The sequence below is a fragment of the Pristiophorus japonicus genome, chromosome 5 (genome assembly GCF_044704955.1).
Source record: "Pristiophorus japonicus isolate sPriJap1 chromosome 5, sPriJap1.hap1, whole genome shotgun sequence".
Lineage (NCBI taxonomy): Eukaryota > Metazoa > Chordata > Chondrichthyes > Pristiophoridae > Pristiophorus > Pristiophorus japonicus.
Window position 1 is genome coordinate 39153184 of NC_091981.1, and position 9320 is coordinate 39162503.

Sequence of the window (9320 nt, forward strand, 5' to 3'; positions counted from 1 at the left end):
CTCACCATCTGTGGGGCACCAATGTATGGCCTCATGAAGAATCTGCTCACTCCACGAAACCCATGGAGAAATCGTACGATGATTTGTGCACACTGGTCCGAGAGCATTTGAACCCGAAGGTTCGAATCTGATGGCGAGGTACTGGTTCTACACCTACAAAAGGTCTGAAGGCCAGGAAGTGGCGAGTTATGTCGCCGACCTAAGACATTGCGAATTTGAAGGACATTTGCAGCACATGCTCAGAGACTTTTTCATACTTGGCATTGGCCACGAAACCATACTTCGCAAACTTTTGACTGTATAGACCCCAACCTTGAATAAGGCCATAGCAATAGCCCAGGTGTTCATTGCCACCAGTGACAATATGAAGCAAATCTCTCAGCACACAAGTGCTACTACAAGTACTGTGAACAAAGTGATGTTGTTTTCGAATCGTAATGTACAGGGCAGGTCACACATGCCTGCAGCTGCACTTGTGCAAATGTCTCAGAGTCCACCATCAAGGGTGATGAATGCAAGGCCATTAACACCTTGTTGGCGCTGTGGGGGTGATCATCATTTCCATTCATGCCGATTCAAAGGGTACATTTGCAAGGGCTGTGGAACAATGGGACACCTCCAACGAGTGTGCAGGCGAGCTGCAAAGCCTGTTAAACCGGCAAACCACCACGTTGCAGAGGAGAACAGATTCACAGAGGATCACGATGAACCAGAGCCTCAGATCGAGGAGGCAAAGGCACATGGGGTGCACACATTCACCACGAATTGTCCCCCGATAATGCTGAATGTTGAACTAAATGGACTCCCGGTGTCAATGGAGCTAGACACGGGCGCGAGCCAGTCCATCATGGGCAAAAAGACTTTTGAAAGGTTATGGTGCAACAAGGCCTCAAGGCCAGTCTTAACTCCAATTCGCATGAAACTAAGAACATACACAAAAGAACTGATTCCTGTAATCGGCAGTGCTACTGTCAAGGTCACCTACACTGGAACGGTGCACAAGCTACCACTCTGGGTGGTACCAGGTGATGGTTCCATGCTGCTCGGCAGGAGCTGGCTGGGAAAGATACACTGGAACTGGGAAGACGTTCGTGTTATCGCCCGCTGACGACACTTCGTGTGCACAGGTCTTAAACAAATTTCCTTCGCTGTTTGAACCAAGCATCAGGAAATTCCAAGGAGCAAAAGTGCAGAGCCACCTAATTCCGGGGGCGCGACCCATCCATCACAAGGCGAGAGCAGTACCGTACATGATGAGAAAAAGGGTTGAGATCGAGCTAAACCGGCTGCAAAGAGAGGGCATCATTTCACCGATCGAGTTCAACGAGTGAGCCAGTCCTATCATCCCAATCCTCAAGGGAAACGGCACCATCAGAATCTGTGGCGATTACAAAGTAACTATTAATCGTTTCTCCCTGCAGGACCAATACCCACTACCAAAGGCCGACGTCCTTTTTTGCAATGCTGGCGGGAGGAAAGACGTTCACGAAGCTGGATTGACTTCAGTCTAAATGACGCAGGAACTGGAGAAATCATCGAAGGCCCTCACCTGCATCAACACACACAGAGGTCTTTTTGTTTATAACAGATGCCCATTTGGAATCTGATCAGCAGCGGCGATATTCCCGAAAAACATGGAAAGTTTACTGAAGTCAGTCCCGCACACCGTGGTCTTCCAGCACGACATCTTGGTCACAGGTCGGAACACACTCGGGCATCTGCATAAGCTGGAGGCGGTTCTTAATCGACTCAACCGTGTGGGGCTCAGGTTAAAATGCTCGAAGTGTGTTTTCCGGGTGCCGGAAGTGGAGTTCTTGGGAAGGTGGATTGCGGCGGACGGCATCAGACCGACCAACACAAAGACGGAGGCAATTGAGAATGCACCGAGGCCACAGAACGTGACGGAGCTGCGGTCGTTTCTGGGACTCTTGAACTACTTTGGTGACTTTTTACCGGGTCTCAGCACCCTGCTAGACACCATGTCTTACTACGAAAAGAGGGCAAATGGGTTTGGGGCAAAAGCCAAGAAAATGCCTTTGTAAAAGCGAGAAAATTGTTATACTCTAACAAATTGCTTGTATTGTATGATCCATGTAAGCATTTGGTACTAGCATGTGATGCGTCATCATATGGCGTCGGGTATGTATTGCAACAAGCTAATGATTTCGGGAAACTGCAACCGGTTGCTTATGCATCCAGGAGTCTGTCTAATGCTGAGAGAGCCGACAGCATGATTGAGAAAGAAGCGTTAGCGTGTGTCTATGGAGTAAAGAAAATGCATCAAACCTGTTTGGGCTAAAATTCGAATTGGAAACTGACCATAAGCCACTTATATCCCTGTTTTCCGAGATGGGCAGAGATGGGCCCTCATGTTGACCGCATACAACTACGCCATCCGCCACAGGCCAGGCACAGAAAACAGCGCGGATGCTCTCAGTAGGCTGCCATTGCCCACCACGGGGGTGGAAATATGCAGCCCGCAGATCTAGCCATGGTTATGGAAGCATTTGAGAGTGAGCAATCACCTGTCCCTGCCTGGCAGATCAAAACCTTGACAAGCCAGGACCCCTTATTATCTCTAGTCAAAAGCTATGTGCTTCACGGGAGCTGGTCCAGTGTCCCAGTGGAAATGCAGGAAGAGATAAAGCCATTCCAGTGGTGCAAGTGTCTATATAGGCAGACTGCCTTCTGTGGGGCAATCGGGTAGTGGTTCCCAAGAAGGGCAGAGACACCTTCATCAATGACCTCCACAGTACCCACCCAGGCATCATAATGATGAAAGTGATAGCCAGATCCCACGTGTGTTGGCCCTGTATCGATGTGGACTTAGAGTCCTGCGTTCACAGATGTAATACATGCTCGCAGTTCAACAATATACCTAGTGAGGCGCCGCTAAGTTCATGGTCTTGGCCCTCCAAACCATGGTCTAGGGTACACGTCGACTATGCAGGCACGTTCTTGGGTAAAATATTCCTTGTGGTTGTAGACGCGTACTCTTAAGTGCATTGAATGTCATCATCAAAGGCAGTCCCTCAGAATCGCGGAAGACTTGGTTCCACTCTTAGCATGAGTTCCTCGGTGGCTGTACAGTCCAACACGAGAACCACAGTCTCTGTCACAGGTCAGATAGATAGTCGTTGAGGGAAATGGTGGGCAGGGAGCCTGGTTTGCCGCACGCTCCTTCCGCTGCCTGCGCTTGATTTCTGCATGCTCTCGGCGACGATACTCGAAGAGCTCAGCGCCCTCCCAAATGCACTTCCTCCACTTAGGGCAGTCTATGGCCAAGGACTCCCAGTTGTCAGTGGAGATGTCGCACTTTATCAGGGAGGCTTTGTGGGTGTCCTTGTAATGTTTCCTCTGCCCGCCTTTGGCTCGTTTGCTGTGGACGAGTTTTGAGTAGAACGCTTGCTTTGGGAGTCTCGTGTCTGGCATGCATACTTTGTGGCCTGCCCAGCGGAGCTGATCAAGTGTGGTCAGTGCTTCAATGCTGGGGATGTTGGCCTGGATGAGGACGCTAATGTTTGTGCGTCTGTCCTCCCAGGGGATTTGCAGGATCTTGCGGAGACATCGCTGGTGGTATTTCTCCAGCAACTTGAGGTGTCTACTGTACATGGTCCTCGCCTCTGAGCCATACAGGAGGGCGGGTATTACTACGGCCTTGTAGACCAAGAGATTGGTAACAGTTTTGAGGGACTGATCTTCAAACACTCTTTTCCTCAGGCGGCCGATGGCTGCACTGTCGCACTGGAAGTGGTGTTGGATCTCATCATCAATGCCTGCTCTTGTTGATAGGAGGCTCCCGAGATAGGGGAAGTGGTCCACATTGTCAAGGGCCACGCCGTGATCTTGATGTTTGGGGGCAGTGCTGTGCGGCGAGGACAGGCTGGTGATGGACCTTTGTCTTACTAATGTTTAGCGTAAGGCCCATGCTTTCCTATGCCTCGGTAAATACATTGACTATGTCCCGGAGTTCAGCCTTTGTGTTTGCACAGACGCAGGCGTCATCAGCCTACTGTAGCTCATCTACAGAGGTTGCAGTGGTGTTGAACCTGGCCTGGAGACGGCGAAGGTTGAACAGCTTCCCACTGGTTCTGTAGTTTAGCTCCATTCCAGTGGGGAGATAATCAACTGTGAGGTAGAGCATGGCAGCGAGGAAGATTGGGAAGAGAGTTGGGACGATGACGCAGCACTGCTTGACCCCGGTCCAGACATGAATTGGGTCTGTGATGGATCCGTCGGTAAAGATCACGGCTTGCATGTCGCCGTGGAGCAGGCAGAGGATGGTGACGTACTTTTGGGGGCATCAGAAACGGAGGAGGACGCTCCATAGATCCTCGCGATTGACAGTGTTGAAGGCCTTTGTAAGGTCGAAGAAGGCCATGTATAAGCGCTGCGCTGTTCCCTGCATCTTTCCTGCGGCTATCGCGCTGCAAAGATCATGTCCGTTGTGCCCTGGAGGGGATGAAATCTGCACTGCGACTCCGGGAGAAGCTCCTCGGCCACAGGGAGAAGACGGTTGAGGAGGACTCTAGCGACGACTTTCCCAGTGATTGATAGCAGAGAGATTCCTCTGTAGTTGCCGCAGTCGGACTTGTCCCCTTTTTTAAAGATGGTCATGATCATGCATCTCTAAGATCTCCTGGCATGCTCTCCTCCCTCCAGATGAGAGAGATGATGTCGTGTATTCATGCCAGTAGTGCCTCTCCGCCATATTTCAGTGCCTCGGCAGGGATTCCATCCGCTCCCGTAGTCTTGTTGTTTTTTAGCTGTCTTATGGCTTTTTCTACCTCGTGCAGTGTTGGGGTCCCACTGAGGTGGTGGCGGGTAGCATGCTGCGGGATGGAGTCGAGAACACTCAAGTCAAATACAAAGTCTCGGTTGAGGAGATCTTCGAAGTGTTCCTTCCAGCGGGCCCTGACTGCCTCGGTATCCTTGATGAGTGTTTCCCTGTTCTTGGCCAGGAGTGGGGTGGGGCCTTGGGAGTTTGGTCCATATGTGGCCTTGACTGCGGTGAAGAATCCTCGCACATCATGGCTGTCGGCCAGCTGCTGTATCTCCTGTGCTTTCTCCATCCAACACCTGTTCTTTAGGTCCCGGGTTTTTTGTTGGACCTTAGCCTTTAGCCGTCTGTAATGCTGCTTTGCTGCTCCCGAGTTGGTTTGCTGTTTAAGGCTCAAAAATGTCCTGCACTTGCAGTCTATTAGTTCTTGAATCTCCTGATCATTCTCATTAAACCAGTCCTGGTGATTCCTAGTTGAGTGACCGAGCATCTCCTTGCGGACACTGGTTATGGAGGCCTGGAGGGCAGACCAAGCGCTGTGGGCATTCTGCATCTCGGGGTCATCAAGGCACGCCAGGTTAGCTGTGAGGCGCTGACTGTAAAGGGCTCTCTTAGCTGGATCCTTAAGTGCCCCGGCATTGACTTTTTTGCGACATTGCTTCTGCTGCCCCCTTCGCTTTGGGGCTATGTTGATATCAATGATGGATCGGATTAGGCGGTGGTCCGTCCAGCAGTCGTCAGCTCCCGTCATGGCACGGGTGATGCGCACATCCTTGCAATCCCTGGCTAGGACGATGACATAGTCAAGCAGGTGCCAGTGCTTGGAGCGAGGGTGTTGCCATGATGCCTTGTATTTGTCTCTCTGGCGGAACAAGGTGTCGGTGATGACAAGTTCATGCTCTAGATATTTTGTCAGTAGTAGGGTACTACTGGAGTTGGCTTTCCCTACCCCCACTCTGTCAATCACGCCTCCCCAGAGGTCTGTGTCCCTGCCAACTCTGGCGTTGAAGTCGCCGAGGAGGATCAGTTTGTCGCCCGCGGGGACACAGGTCACGGACTTTTCGAGGTTGGAGTAAAAACCCTCTTTGGCTTCATCTGTTGCATCGAGTGTTGGGGCATAAGCACTGATGACTGTGGCACACTGGTTCCGGGATAGGATGAGTCGAAGCGTTATGAGGCGTTCATTAGCCCCGCAGGGGGAGTCTTTGAGGCAGTCGACCAGCTCGTTTTTGATGGCAAAGCCGACTCCGTGGAGGCGGCGTTCTGCCTCTGGTTTCCCTTTCCAGAAGAAGGTGTAACCTTCACCTTGTTCCTTGAGCTGGCCTTCCCCTGCCCGCCGGGTTTCGCTTAGGGCTGCGATGTCGATATCAAAGGGTCTAAGTTTCCGGGCAATTATGGCGGGGCGGCATTTCGGTCTGTCGCTGTTGGGGTTGTCCATGAGGGTCCTGATGTTCCAGGTCCCGAACGTCATGTTAGAGGAGTGGAAGATGCCTGTGCGTGATTCCTTTTAACATGGGGTAATTGTTGCACGCTGGCTACCACACAGGCTTGGCTGAGCGAGGTCTTGGACCAGTGGCAAGGGGGTCCAGGACGACTGGAGACCAGGCACTGCTATATGGGCTTAATTGCCTACGGTGAGGTGTTGGCCACAGGCTCGGTGCTGGGTAGCGCCTTTGATGGTAGGTGGTCCAAGGTTTGTTAGGGGGCAGGCATTGCGGGGGCCAGCGGTGCACTGGGGTTCAGAATGGGGGAGCAGGGGGTGGTCACAGCCATTGTACTCACCAGGTTCTGGAGGAGGAGAGGAGACCAGGCCATCAGTGGAGAAGGAGAGGTCTAGATGGCGGGGGGGGGAGGAGGTGGAGGCCCGATAGCCAGGTCCAGCTGCCCAGTTGCAGCAGGGGGTCCAGCTGGGAGGTCCAGGTCGCGTTAAGTCAGCAGGAGATCCAGCCGGGAAACGCCGATGTGCGGTGTGGCGGAAGGCCTGAGGTAGGCCCAATCTTCGGGAATCGCGGTGTTGGGGTTAGGGTGCGGATTTAAGTCTTTAAGACGTGAGATAATGTTGGCTAGCACATCCGCTGCCACTACTGAAAGCCTGCGGGTCATGTTTGCCACACACGGCTTACCCGATGTGCTGGTGAGCGACAACGGGCTATGTTTTATCAGTGCTGAGTTCAAAGAATTCATAACCTGTAACAGGATCAAACATGTCACATCTGCCCCGTTTAAACCAGTGTCCAATGGTCAGGCAGAGATGAGAGTAACTGAAGGCTCACTGCAGACTCGCCTATCCCGAGTCCTGCTTAGCTACCGCACGAGACCCCACTCACTCACTGGGATCCCACCTGCTGAACTGCTCATGAAAAGAGCACTAAAGACAAGGCTCTCGTTAGTTCACCCTAATTTACATGAACAGGTAGAGAGCAGGCAGCTTCAACAAAGTGCATACCATGATAGCGCAAATGTGTCATGCGAGATTGAAATCAATGATCCTGTATTTGTATTAAATTATGGACAAGGTCCCAAGTGGCTATCCGGCACTGTCGTGGCCAAAGAGAGGAGCAGTGTGTTTCGGATCAAACTTTCAAATGGACTCATTCACCGGAAACACTTGGACCAAGCAAACTCAGATTCACGGACTATCCTGAGCAACCCACCTTTTTTGATCCCCCAACATACACACCAGTGGCAACCGGCACCACGGTTGACCACGAAGCAGAACCCATCATCCACAGCAGCCCAGCAGGGCCAACACACCAGGCAGTTCAGCAAGGCCAGCTGCACAGCAGCCCACGAGGACCCAACAAATGAGTCAACAACACCAGCTTTCACACCGAGACGATCAACCAGGGCAAGAGGGCCCCAGATCGACTCACATTGTAAATAGTTACCCTATTGACTTTGGGTGGGGGGGCAGGTGGGGGGGGGGAGTGTTGTTCTATATGTAAACTTGTATTTACTCTGTACAGCCACCAGAGGGCTCATCCCAGGAGTCCCAAGGGATCCCATAATCTCTTGGGAGCACAGGTATTTAAGGAGGCTTCGCAGGTTGGAGAGGCACTCTGGACACCTGCAATACAAGACTACGGTCACACTTTACTTTGAGCTCACATGTTCAGTCTGACTCTTTCTTCATACACAACACTAACCACTGCCGATTGACATTCAATGGCATTAGCATTACCGAATCCCCCACAATCAACATACTGGGGGGTCACCAATGACTGTGAAGTGTTTTAGAAATCCTGGGGATCTTAAAGGAGCTATATAACTGCAAACCTTGTTTCTCACAAAAAAAGACAGATTGAGAAAATAATTTTAATTTAAAAAGCTAAAATGAGAAGGGAAATGAAAATAAATCTAAAAATTGCATTACAACGACAATGCAAGATTTCCTGAAGCTTTTCTTTCGTTTGATTTGTTGAAGAAACAAATCCTTTACATCATTTGAGTAGCTCTAATTGATATATCTTATTTTGCATGTACTGGGTTTGGGAGTACTTTCATGTACAATAAGGCCACATGCTGCCAACGATATGATTTGTTTATTTTCTTTCATGACAGTTAAGTGTTACAAATTCATACCAGCTACAAGCTTAAGTTCTTAACATGAAAGATTGTATTGTCCCACAATTAACTTATCAAAATAGTAGACAAACTCATCTAGAAGGAATTAAAAATCACTTCACATAAAGGCACGAGGAAAATTAAGGTGTCCCAATGTTTATAAATGCTTAGACTAAAGTAAGAATGTACATAATGAGTAATATATTTATACCACACTTCTAGAACAAAGAAAGTGCTTTAAATAGTCTACTAAATAGAGGAATGTGTTCCAGGTGTGAGCATTCACTGCTCAATGTCTTTGCTGCTTGACAGTTACTGCACCCACTTAATCCATGGGACTTGAGTGAGCCACTGACTCTTTAACCCACCACCCCTCTCCTCAACTCAAATATACAGACAAAACATGAAGCTTGTATTCCTTGAAAATGTTTGTTTGTCCAGCATTATTTAGTAGTGTCACATGCCTAATTCAATGAACAGTCTGCATTTTTCTGGATTGTTAACCACATGTAGACAGTTAAAATAAAGACATATGTCAAACCGAAACATGCATTGCTCATTAAATAGAAAATAGCTAAAAGAAAACATATATTTATAAAATATATGTACAATTATTGACATACCACTTTGCTGGGAGTTGGTAATATATACATTCGCAGTTAGAAGGAAGAATATCACTGCTACCTCTAACAACCCCATGTTGAGAGAGCTCCAAGATGTTTTCCTGAAAAATAGACATGTTTTATAAATCTTTCACCATCTTTCCAAGCTTAAAAGTGAGCTCTTGCACTTGCAAATACCTAATTGAGCGTAATTAAATGACACATTACAGCAACAGCAACTTATATTTATACAGTGTCTTTAGTACAGAAAAACATACCAAAACATACTCATAGACGCTTAATCAGAAAAAAATCAACACTGAACCAAAGAAGGAAGTATTGGGAGGGGTGATGAAAAGCTTCATCAAAGAGGT

At 49.3% G+C, this 9320-nt stretch overlaps 1 protein-coding gene across 1 annotated transcript in view; it reads right to left on the reverse strand.

Moving 5' to 3' along the window:
* Window positions 1-9042, reverse strand: part of LOC139264304 (collagen alpha-6(VI) chain-like) — a 266694-nt gene extending 257652 nt beyond the window's left edge. Inside the window, exon 1 of the mRNA XM_070880548.1 lies at window positions 8968-9042. The gene's annotated coding sequence lies outside the window, so the exon portion shown is untranslated. The remainder of the gene's footprint in view (window positions 1-8967) is intronic.
* Between the last annotated feature and the right edge of the window lie 278 nt (window positions 9043-9320).